The sequence below is a fragment of the Anolis carolinensis genome, chromosome 4, assembly GCF_035594765.1.
Source record: "Anolis carolinensis isolate JA03-04 chromosome 4, rAnoCar3.1.pri, whole genome shotgun sequence".
NCBI lineage: Eukaryota > Metazoa > Chordata > Lepidosauria > Squamata > Dactyloidae > Anolis > Anolis carolinensis.
Window position 1 is genome coordinate 51119123 of NC_085844.1, and position 12784 is coordinate 51131906.

At 43.6% G+C, this 12784-nt stretch overlaps 1 protein-coding gene across 5 annotated transcripts in view; it reads left to right on the plus strand.

Annotated features, from left to right (window-relative positions):
- Positions 1-12784, plus strand: part of nol4 (nucleolar protein 4) — a 151228-nt gene that overhangs the window by 23059 nt on the left and 115385 nt on the right. The window contains exon 1 of one of the 5 annotated variants that reach the window (XM_008114895.3): positions 4646-5264. The exons of the other annotated variants lie outside the window; for them this stretch is intronic. The gene's annotated coding sequence lies outside the window, so the exon portion shown is untranslated. Of the gene's footprint in view, positions 1-4645; positions 5265-12784 lie in introns of those variants that run through there. 5 annotated transcript variants of the gene reach the window in all.

Genomic DNA, 12784 nt, shown 5'->3' on the forward strand with positions numbered 1-12784 from the left:
AGGCATCCACAGAATGGGCTACTGAAACCTGTGACATATCTACCCCACTGAATATTGTATATTTGATAATAGCAGATATCTAGGCCCTTTATCTTGCCCCATCTTTTCCATATTGATTTGAAAAACATATAAAATAGGCATAACCTAGATCAGAGCTTCTTAGCCTTTTATGACTTGTGAAAACATGCAAAGAAGAGAAAGAAAAACACACAGCTGGACATGTGGGGGAGGGAAGGAAAGGCAACCCCAACATACAGTCACGGTGACCACATCTGGGGTCCAGACTCAAGGCTTAAGAAACTTTGATATAAATCTCTATTTCTTACATTGTGCGACCTGACCCCAAATGGGATTCCTCTTACCTCAATGTTGGGAATATGAACATTTTGGCAACAGTAAAATATTTTTGAATGCTATCAATTTACAAAAATGTGTTAGCAACAGCATGCAGTATTTAGAGTGAACTCTGCAGAAAATGCTTCTGCTGTACTCCATAAAAAGGAAAGTCAGTTTGTTTAACAAGCCTTGCAAAATGCTGATTTATTATTAGTAAATGTTTTATTTTTATTCCTATTTTATATGCCTATATATCTGGGGTTATGTAAAAATTTCTAGGGTAGAAAGAATTCATGAATGAAAAAAGTTTAAGAAGCTCTGGTCTAGATCACTTAAATTTTTGATGGAACTAGTACAAACTTCATGCTAAATAAGAAAGTTTCCCATCTTAAATAAATATAGGATACAGCTCCTTTTCTAATTCGAAATGTGACGATTTCATTCAGATTAATTTGAAGGACATCTGCTGGTTTTGTTTAATTAATCATATTTAAAACTGACCCTGTGTTGATCTGAATTTAGGACTGCTGGAGCATAGCACAAAGACAGATACAAGTTCAAGTACATATAAAGTATATAATATCTCTCTTTGCTATCAATACCAACTTTATCAGGGTTGTATGGAACAATTTGAAGAAAGCATTTACTACTGAGCATTGAATTGGTAGATCCTCTTTGTTTGTGATTTCTCGATCTCTCTTTGAAAAGCTTCCTGGTTTGTTTCTCATCCAGGTCTCCTAGTTACACTCCCACAGATATGGGAGTGGGACCAGACCAAAAGCAGAGCAGGGACAGATTAATAAAGACTGTGAAACAATTGCCAAAGGCCAGATGGAAATGGGAAGGCTGACAGATTTGGCTTCCCAGCATAGACTCTGGAGCCCTGATTTAAATCAGCCCTTTACGCTATGTTGTCCTCCTTTAGTGAATCCCCAGTCTGCAAACACTTTTGACAGAAACAGCAGTAATTGAACATTACTAAGAGCCACCATGAATTCTGCAATAAAAAGATGTGTGGGAGAATGCTGAGGAATAGATAGTATTTGGCTGATGCATAGTTTTGGAAATCAGATTTTTATCTTTTCCTTATTTACTTATTTGAATATGCTCATTTACTTAATTATTGCAGCCTTATAATGGATTGTAACCATGATGTATATAGTTAAAACAAAACACTGGCATGCTACCAAAAATATCACCCCCCCCCTTTATATATGTAACATTGATGTTCAACTAATTTAACTATTTTAGATAGGGAAACCTGTCAGAGAGTCGCCAACATCCCTCCCCCTCCATCAGCAAGCCATATGGTATTGTAAATAGTCTCAAAGGCTGTAGTTCAGATTTTTTTGTTGGGCTTACAATTTCAATATGACACTATTGGCAAAAAAGCACAGTGGCCAGTTCCCTAGACCTCACCTGTTCTGCTCTCACCATCCAGACAGCAACAAAGGGAAAATATATCTCACACGCCCTCAGTTCACCATACACCTGAACAGGGAGACATGACCGACCGGATGAATCAAAGGGCTTATTGCTGGCAGCTTAAAAAAGGGGCCATATGCCATGCTTGACTGCTCTGGTTGTTTCCTTAGGCCACTCTGACTGCCTACCATAAGCCTCCCAGAGGCTTGGCAGAACAAAGGAAGAAGGATGACAGAGCTGGGGCCTGGAATGGGACCATCTCTAGCCCATGAAATGTGCAGTGGAGTGAATGGAAGGGAAAAGGGACTGAGGGAAGACATTGACAGAAAGCGGACATAGCATACCAGGCTAAGATACTACCCCAGAAATGCGCGCACATATCTTGTTTGGGATGAAGCCTTCTTGAGCTCAGTCAGGCTGGAAGGGAAGGGAAACAACAGCAAAAAGGGATATCATCTAGATATGAGCATGTTAGTGGCAGCACCAAAAGGACAGCAAACCTGGGGCTGGAGAGCTTCCTGCTGGCCATTCCTCAACTCACCCCTCCCTGCCCTCTTTTGGGAGGACAGTGCTGTGTGTGTGCCCCATAAGGTCTCCAGAATGCTTTCACTAGCCTGTTATTTTTATTTATAGCCTGCCTGTTGCCCTTTATGGCTGCTGAAGCAATATCCTTTCCTTCCCTCTCCTGCCATGAAAGACTCGGTTTGCAACACCAGCCAGTAACAACAACAACAACAACAACAACAACAACAACAACTTTATTCTTATATCCTGCCTCATCTCCCCGAAGGGACTTGGGGGAGTCTTACATGGGGACCAAACCAGGAAAATTGCATTCAAAGTACAGTAGAGTCTCACTTATCCAACACTTGTTTATCCAATGTTCTGGATTATCCAACACATTTTTGTAGTCAATGTTTTCAATACATTGTGATATTTTGGTGCTAAATTTGTAAATACAGTAATTACTACATAGCATTACTGTGTATTGAACTACTTTTTCTGTCAAATTTGTTGTATAACATGATGTTTTGGTGCTTAATTTGTAAAATCATACTGTAATTTGATGTTTAATAGGCTTTTCCTTAATCCCTCCTTATTATCCAACATATTCACTTATCCAACATTCTGCCGGCCCGTTTATGTTGGATAAGTGAGACTCTACTGTACCTCCAACAGATGGCCATCAAGCTTCTGCTGGATGGAATGGGACCATCTCTAGCTCACAAAATGCCTCCAAAGAAGGAGCCTCCACCTCACTCCAGGGCAGAGAGTTCCACTACTGAACAGCTCTCACATTAGTTCTTCCTAATATTCAGGTGGAATCTCCTTTCCTGTAGTTTGAAGCCGTTGTTCCACATCCTAGTCTCCAGGACAGCAGAAAACAAGCTTGCTGCCTCCTCCTATGACTTCCCCTCACATATTTATACATGGCCATCATGTCCCCTCTCAGCCTTCTCTTCTGCAGGCTAAACGGCTGAGGGGGAAAAGGAAGGGGCATGAGGCCAGGAATAGTGGGAGTTGAAGTCCAAAACACCTGCATTGCCCAAGTTTGCCCATGCCTGATCTAGATAGGTAAAGGTTTTCCCCTGATGTTAAGTCCAGTCGTGACCGACTCCGGGGGTTGGTGCTCATCTCCATGTCTAAGCCGAAGAGCCGGTGTTGTCCATAGACACCTCCAAGGTCATATGGCTAGCATGACTGCATGGAGCGCCGTTACCTTCCCGCTGGAGCAGTACCTATTAATCTACTCACATTGGCATGTTTTCGAACTGCTAGGTTGGCAGGAGCTGGGGCTAACAGCGGGCGCTCATTCCGCTCCAGGGATTTGAACCTGGCACCTTTTGGTCCACAAGTTCAGCAGCTCAGCGCTTTAATGCACTGTGCCACCAGGGGCCCCGATCTAGATAATAGACTCCTGTTTATGCTGGCCAAAATCTCATTGGCTTTTTAAGCTGCCGCATGACATTGTTGGCTCATATTTAACTTGCTGTCCATGAGGACTTCAAGATCTTTTTCACATGAGCCAGGCATCCCTCCTTCTGTAATCTGTGCATTTCATTTTTTCTGCCTAAGTGTCGGCCATGCCCGCGTAGGCGTGCCCCTCTCTCCCGCCACATGTCACTGCGCCATCATCACCAGCCCAAGTCCCGAGAAAGATGCCACCTGGCTCCATGTCGTTGGGAGGGACCTGGGCTCCATCCGAAACCAGGGAAGGGCTGCCTTCGCCTCCTTTGCCGCCCCTCCCCTTTCCTCCAAGGGCTCCTCCTCAGGCCCTGGTGCTGTTCCAGGCGGTAGTCTCCCCCCCCTCTCCCCGCCGTGTCCTGACCAGCGGCGACCAAGGCGGTCGGGCGAAGGGGGAAAGAGCAGGCTCCTCTCTTAATCCAAGCCGCTCCCTCCTTCCCCAGCCCCTCCCTCCCCTCCTCATGTCTCCTTGGGGTGGCCCACCGCCGTCTGAGCCGACGGAAGGGTTGCAAATGGCAGGGCTCGGAGCCCGGAGTGGCTGGAGAGGCTGGAGAGGAACGCGGGGCTGAGGGGAGAGTGACGGCGGGAGAGAAAGACGCCCCCGTCGCCGGTCTCCTTTACTTTCTCCGTACCCCTCCCTCCCTCTCCGTTCCTATGGTAACCCTGAAATACCTCCAGGACAGACCTAGCCAGGCGTCTCACCGGATTGGTGGAGGCGAGCATGGGGAGGGGAGGGGCGGGGGAGCGGAGCAGAGCGGAGCTGGGGCAGGCCCGGCAGCGCGAGCGGCGGCGGCAGAAGGCAGGGAGCGCGCGCCCACCTCTCCCCCTCCTCCCCCTCCCCTCCCGGGTTCCCATGGCGACTGACTTGGGCCTGCGAGCTTCTTCATCCCAAGCGCCAGCTGAGCAGCCGCCGCAGCACCTGGACGGAGCCAAAGTCGCCGATGGGCGGCGGGAGGGGGAGAGAGGGGAAGGAGGAGGAGGCCCACCGAGGCTTCTCTCCTGCCCCCTCCCTTGCCCTTCCCTCTCGCCCCAGGCCCGAGAGACTCACTCGTGTTGACACTCGCCAGGCGCACCGAAGAGACTGGGAAAGGAAGCACACAAGCACAGGGCTCATCCCTGTTATTCTGCCACCAGCCACCCCCGCGCCCTGGCAGCGTGGGCATTCCTTTCCATGCGATGGCTTTCCCCACAAAGAAGACATTGGGGCAGGGAGCCACAAACCCATTTGTCACTTGGCGCACGTGTACAATTCAGCACAGCCTTTTGGGCACAGCGAAGTGCACACGACAAGAGGTGGCATGGCCTCACCCATGAGTGTCATGCGTTTCCCTAAACGTGTAATTCTTTCTCTGTAAGGTCATCTTGTTATCTTGGCAGCTGAGCAGAGTCAGCCCTGGGTGAGAGACCGCCAATGGATGCCAGGTGCCGGAGGCTACATTTCAGAGGAAGGAAAGGGCAAATCTGCCTCTGGGTGCTCCTCCCCTAAGGAAACCCTGTGAAATCCATGGGGTAGCCATCAGTCAACAGGTGGTTTGAAGGTACAGCGTTTCCCCAAAAATAAGACATTGTCTTATATTCATTTTTTCTTCAAGAAGACACACTATGGCTTATTTTCAGGGGATGTTTTATTTTTTATTAAGTACTAGCTTGGGGACCTGGCAATGCCCGGGTTATTAGAAGAAGGCATTGTTTGTTTTGGGATGTTAGGTAATTTCACTGAAGTTTGGTCCAGATCCGTCATTAGTTGAGTTCAGTGCTGTCTGAATAAGGATGAACTACAACTCCCAGATTCCCAGGGCAATCACCCACAAACTCTGCCAGTATTTGCAGTTGGCCATGTTGGGTCTGTGTGCCAAGTTTTGTCCAGATCTCTCATTGGCAAGGTTCAGGGCTCTCAGGAAAAGGGTGAACTACAACTCCCAGATCTGAGGTCAATCACCCCAAACCAGGTCTGTATGCACAGTTGGCCATGTTGGGTCTGTGTGCCAAGTTTGGTCCAGATTTGACGTCAGCTGGGTTCAGTGCTTTCTGGATGCAGGTGAACTATAACTCCCAAAATCAAGGTCCATTCCTACTACCCCTGCAGTATGTTCAGTTAGTCATGGGGCTTCTCTGTGCCAAGTTTGGTCCTAGTCCATTGTTGGTGGGGGTCACAGTATCAGTGAAGGTACTGCAAGTCCTATTATCTGTGGCAAGTTTGGTCTAGATCAGGGGTCCCCAAACTAAGGCCCGGGGGCCGGATGCAGCCCTCCAAGGTCATTTACTTGGCCCCCGCCCTCATTTATAATATAATATTTTTATATCCGTTTTAACGATATAATATATTGTATATACATATGATATTGATAATAATATTATCATTTTATACAATATAATACTAATAATAATAATACCATATAATAATATTAATAATATGTTATATATTACATATAATATTACAGTATAATGGTATAGTTCAATATAGTAATATATAATGCTAACATTGTGCTATGCTAATAATATAATATATTGCATGTACATACAGCTGCTCTGAGTCCCCTTTGGGGTGAGAAGGGCGGGATATAAATGTAGTAGATACATGTAGTAAATGAATAAATAAATAATTTTAGACTTAGGCTCCCCCAGAGTCTGAAATGACTTAAAGGCACACAACAACAATCCTAATTAACTTGACTATCTCATTGGCCAGAAGCAGGCCCACACTTCCTATTGAAATCCTGATAGGTTTATGTTGGTTAAAATTGTTTTGATTTTTAAATATTGTATTGCTCTTTCATTGTTATTGTTGATGTTGTTTTGCAATACAAATAAGATATGTGCAGTGTGCATAGGAATTTGTTCGTTTTTTTTTTTCAAATGATAATTCGGCCCCTCAACAGTCTGCTTTAAAAGTTTGAGGACCCCCTGGTCTAGATCCATCGCTGGTTGGGTTACCAGTTCTCTCTGGATGTAGGTCAAGTACAGCTCTTGTAAATCATGGTGAATTCTCCCCAAACCTCTTGTTCAGTTGCTGATCAATTCCTCTATTAACTGTGTGCCATAGGAAGGGGTAGGAAAGGATTAAGATAGAGGCAATGGGTGGGGTCATGCAAATTAAGGAACCCTGGGATATCCATTCTAGAGGAAAAACAGAAAGTCTGGGATGAAATTGTTCCCACGTGAAAGCCTTCACTTGGGTAGGGTGCAGAATGGTGTTTGTGGAGGACACTGGCAGGGTTTGGACTACATATTCATGGCACTCACTATAACCTGCATGTTAGAGGAGGAAGGGCTGCTGGTGTCTTCTGCTAAGTGGGAACTATAGCTGTTTGTGGCGGTGGGAGACTGTCTGTGTAAGTGGACATCTCCACATATACACATTTTCACTTTTATTATGTGTATAGATGGTACAAAAATCTACATTTATTCAAATTTAGTTAAATTGTCTTCTGGAATTGTCATAACTCTCCAAACCCAGAATCCCATCCTGAATTTCCTGTGATTCCATTTCCTTTAGAACCATTGTCCCCAATCTTTCATGTCAAGCAATAGCGCTCTCATTAAATGAGCAGCTCTTATCCATGTACCCTGCTTGTAGTGCACTGGCAACAACACTGTCAGTGATTTTATTCCCTGTTGATGGGGCTGCCTGCACATCTCTGGTCACCTCTGAGGTAGCAGCTGTCACGATGGGGCAGATGAGAAGGGCTGCCTGCCTTCTTTACTACTCTGTGCCGATATGCTGCATAGCCATTCCTATCACTATGCTTTATTTTTGGGGTATGGCTTATTTTGTGCAAATGCTTAGAAATCCTGCTACGGCTTATTTTATGGTATGTCTTATTTTCGGGAAACCAGAGTACCTACCTACATGGGATAGAAAATGTGGATTCTATGTTCAGACACTGTGTGTATGTGACCAATGCCAGGTGCTGGGAACAAAAAGGATGGCCTCTCCCAATGCTGCCAGTGCGTTCAAGGATCCAGAGTCCAAACAGAGACATCTGGCTTGTTGCTGAGGGAAACAGGAAGCTGGACTGGATGAGGTGTTATTTGCTTGGCAGCAGGCGAAGCATCTTCAGAGCCACATTGCTGCCTGTGGCCTAGATGTGAGCTCACATGGTTCCCTCAGCCACAGGGAGGCTCTCAAGTAATAGAGCTTCATCCATACAGCCAGGATGTATGGTGGGCTCTGGATCATGCTGAAACCTATGCAAACAGACTTTTCTATACATACATTTCACTTTTTCAGAGATCCACATTTAAAATGTTAATATTGGGAGACAGGGCATATAGGCTTGTGTTTGCAACTCTAGTGACCCTTTTGATGTGAAACTCTTCCATTCTGCCTGTTCTGAAGGTCCTTTCTGTCTGGCAAGGGAGGTGATGGATATTAGTCTAATCAGCTAAGCGAAATTTCTGAAAAATGTATTGTGAAAATCTCCCTTCTTAATACAGATTTATGAATGGACAGTGATGGTGATTTTGTGTGTGTATGTGTTACACGTGCATGGGGAAGGAGACTCAAAATATGTAACTATGTTTACACTGGCCAGTGACCACACCAACAAGGAAATGGAACATATAATTTACCCAGATGAACCTCTGTGTGCCTACAGAAGGTGATATAGGCAGTTAAATTAATTATATCAGCATGTGAAAATATAATAATAATAATAATAATAATAATAATAATAATAATAATAATAATACTTTATTTCTATCCCGCTTACACTGAATAATGCTGACAGTATATGTTTCACTGAATCAAGTGAGTGTCTCTGTACATATACTGTATATCAAGCTACCTTGAAGCATTTTGATGGTGATCTACATACAAACCAAGGCATGTGGGCAATTGAGAATAATCCATATCAAGGGAATGGTATGTTGCTCATGCTCAGAGACATTACTCTTAAATTCCCCGTAGACACAATTTCTGGAGCTAAGGTTCAGTGTGTCCTGCTCACGTTGGCGATATATTCAAGGCATAACTTCGAGCACAATTGCAAAATTGACCCTTTGCTGGGAATAGCTGTAAAATACATGGCTGTCATGAAGGAAAGCTCCAGATCTCTGTCTTCATTCAGAATCTATCATGCCCTGACAGGAAAAGTGTAATACACAAGAGCTTACCAGAAAAAGGTGACCCCTGAGCATTGTGGCAACAACTCCTCTAATAAAGATTAATCATGTTCATATGGTGACTTAAGTTTTTTTTTTTTAAAAAAAAAGCTGCCACACAGCATGTCAGAATCTTAGATTTTATACTGCTACAACTACCGTCACCTCCTACTTAATAGTTTAATCTATGGTATGAGTCTCAATCACTTTAGTTAGAATTGCAAGGAAAGATCAGGCTTCCCACCAGCATCTGTTCCACTGAGGATTGTTCCTAGCCCTCAGATTTTAGGGTCATAATGGTTTTGAATAGGTACCTAATAGCTAGAGGGACAAAAATAATTGCAATTGCAGCTACTATTATAGTGTTCAAGAAATGAACTTTAAAGTTTGATGGGAAACTGGACAATCTGGACAGACACCCACCTGCTGGGTGGAATTATTATAACATCACTTATTGTCTTATCAGTTACTAAGATTCCCACTCAATTTTTGTTTTACAGTAGAGTCTCACTTATCCAACATAAACGGGCTGGCAGAACACTGGACAAGCGAAAATGTTGGATAATAAGGAGGGATTAAGGAAAAGCCTATTACACGTCAAATTATATTATGATTTTACAAATTAAGTGCCAAAGCATCATGTGTTACAACAAGTCTGCCACTTGTTTGAGAGTGTGCCTGCACTTGTGTTGTTGTTGGGCGTGTTGGCCCGCTGCACGTTGCTGCCTAGAGAAACAGCTGTGGATCTGGGCAGGAGGCAGACTCCGTTGGATAAGTGAAGGTTGGATAAGCAAGACTCTACTATACAGTATTTGCAAAATCATTTATATGCCATCTTTGCAGCCTCGAAAGTGCCGCCAGGCAGTTTATTGAACATTCTAAATTTTACAATATTAAACAATTATAAACTATAAGCACGACTACATTAAAACACTCAATTGAAAAATCCAGGCTAACATTAAAATTAATGCAAAAAATTTAAAAGAAGTCAAAAGGAATACATTTTATCATTCTTTATCATTGGCTGGACATGCACATCAGATGAAAAAGTAGGAACTCCAAGGAGAGTGGCATTCTCCTTGATAGAATGAGGAGGAAGAAAATCACTTCCTAAATTCAACAAGTTCTCAAATCACACTTATGCTTTGTTTGTGTCCCAACTCAAATGCTAAAACTGTTCCCTCCCACAAGATTAACCGAATACATGGAAGAAGCTTCAGTCCATCTCCATTTCCTTAACCAGATTAGAGGTAACCCTCCTACATGCAACAAAGGGGAGTACTAAGACATTAAACACACATATATGAGCCTACACATTTTCCATGACCTCTGTCTCTAAATTTCTGCAACTCTTTAATCCCATACAGATGCTCTCCCATTAATTTTTTCTCCTTTATTCCCAGGGTCCCTATATGATGGGAGAAGAAATGGCTTCTCACTGCCTTCTGAAATTGATAAAAAAGATCTAAAAGGCAGATTATAAAGGGAAATTATATGTGATACTAACCATCCATTTAATGGGAAAGTATATAGATTTCTTAAAAGTAAACTGAAGTCATGGATTCCAGTCCAGATTAGAATTCTATGGTGTGTGAGAAGGTTGGAGAATTAACCCCTTGCTACCCACTCTTACTAAAGCAATCCCAATCTACAGTGGGCTCTATTTAGGGACTTCCAGGTTGCCCATTCTTGGTTTGCCCCTGGAGGCAGACCCTCATGAGGGGCCATCCAGTTAGAATTGCTTGGTTTAGCTGCCCAGAGGGACACCTTTGCTGTTGCTGGGGGGACATCAAGAGGAGTGGTGGTTCTCATGAAGCCCTACCTTGATTTGAGTCTGGTGGGAGGAGGGTGATAGTCATGCAGTGGATGGCTTTCACAATGTTCAACCTTTTTTCTCTCACAGTTAGCAGCAACTTCCCGTCGCACGTCGGGGGGGGGGGGGGGCAATGCCAGCTAGCTTATAGAGTTTATCAATAGGTGTAGGTTTAAGGCATCCTGTGATTATTCTGCATGTTTCATTCAGTGCTTTGTCCACCTGCTTTGCATGGGCAGACTTGTGCCAAACAGGACAGGCATACTCAGCAGTTGAGAAAGACAAGGCCAGGGCTGATGTTCTTATTACTTGTGGGTCTGCACCCCATGCACTTCCAGTCAGTTTCCGCAGGATGTTATTGCATGCAGCTACTTTGTGCTTGGTGTTCATGCAGTGTTTCCTATATGTTAGTGTTCGGTCTAAGGTGACACCAAGGTATTTAGGATGGAAACAGTGTTCGAGCTCTTGGCCTTCCCAAGTAACTTTCAGTTTCCTGTTGGCTTCATGGTTACGTAGGTGGAAAGCACACACTTGTGTCTTGGAAGAGTTAGGCTTCAGGTGGTTCTCTTTGTAGTAGCTGGAGAGATCTTTCAAGGCATTGGTGAGCTGGTTTTCAACTGTTTCAAAATCTTTTGCTTGTGTTGTAAGGTCAAGGTCATCAGCATATATAAAGCTTTTTGTGAGTGGTGGTTGTGGCTGATCGTTCATGAAGATGTTAAATAAGGTCGGTGCAAGAACGCTTCCTTGGGGTAAACCATTCTTTTGCCTCCTCCATCTACTTTTCCTGCCCTAAAACTCCACATAGAAGCTGCGGTTTTCCAGGTGGGTCTGGACAGTTTTGGTAAAGTCAAAGTCCCGGGTAATATGGTAGACTTTATACAGCATTTTTCTATGTTGCACCGTGTCATAGGCTGCCGTAAGGTCCACGAAAACTGTTCCTGTGATATAGCCTTTCTCGTAGCCTTCCTCGATATGCTCAGTCAGATGGAGAATTTGAGCTGTGCAATTTTTCCCTGGTCTGAAACCTGCTTGTTGTGCGATAAGCTTAGGTTCGATGACAGGTCCTAATCGATTTAATAGCATCCTCTCATAGACTTTATATAGATGACATAAGAGGGAGATTGGTCGGTAGTTCCTGGCATTGGAGGCATCTTTACCAGGTTTTTAAATGGCAATGATGGTTTTCCTCCATACTCTGGGAATCTGTTTGTGTGCCAAGCATTGATTGTAGAATTTCAAAAGCCAGTTTTCAGCTTTAGGCCCCAAGTGTTTGATTTGCTCCATCATTAAGTCATCTAGGCCAGGTGCTTTACCAGTTTTACATCGCTTGATGGCTTCTCTGAGTTCTTTCAGGTTTAGAGGAGAAGACAACTGGTGGGTTTCAAGTTCTGGCACCCTGTTGATTTTCATCTTATGTTGATGGCCTGACAAGATTTGGGGACAAGCCAGGTGACAACAGATACATCAGTAAAGGCAAGGGAGAGACACCGAAAACCTAGCTCAGTTGCTAGAGACCAATAAGCGCTACCTCACATAACAAGCCATTGATGTCATAATCATGTCAGCCAACAAGAAGTTTTTATTTTATGCATGGCAACCATTTCTCAAGACTTTCCCAGGTATAATCCCTTAGGAGTTGCAATTCTATTTCAGTTTTGTAATATATACCGCCACTGGGACAATCACAGGTTTTGTGGAGCTGGTAAGTTATCAGCATGTCATTTCCAAAATATATATCTAAAATACTTGATGCTTCATAGGCAGCCAAGAACCAATTGTGTTTGAGGATGATAAAGTGATGCCAATAGGGGAGAATATAATAAGGTGGTGGCAATTTAATTAATGGCATATAGATGAGTAGCATCCACTTGTATTGTATAAATTCCACAGCAGGAGTAGGCAGTTATATAGTTGGGATACCAAGAAGATATGTATTTGTCAGTTTAGTCCATGTAGCTTTCAAAGAACTAAGTAATACAGAGCTCCTATCCCTTCTGAAAAAAGTGGATATCTGTATTCACCATTCTAATGCCTTAATTGTATAAATTGATTATCCCTTATTCAAATACTTTGTCCTAAAAGTGGTTAGGATTTTGGATTTTTCAGTTTTTGGAGTATTTGTATATATATAATGAAATATCT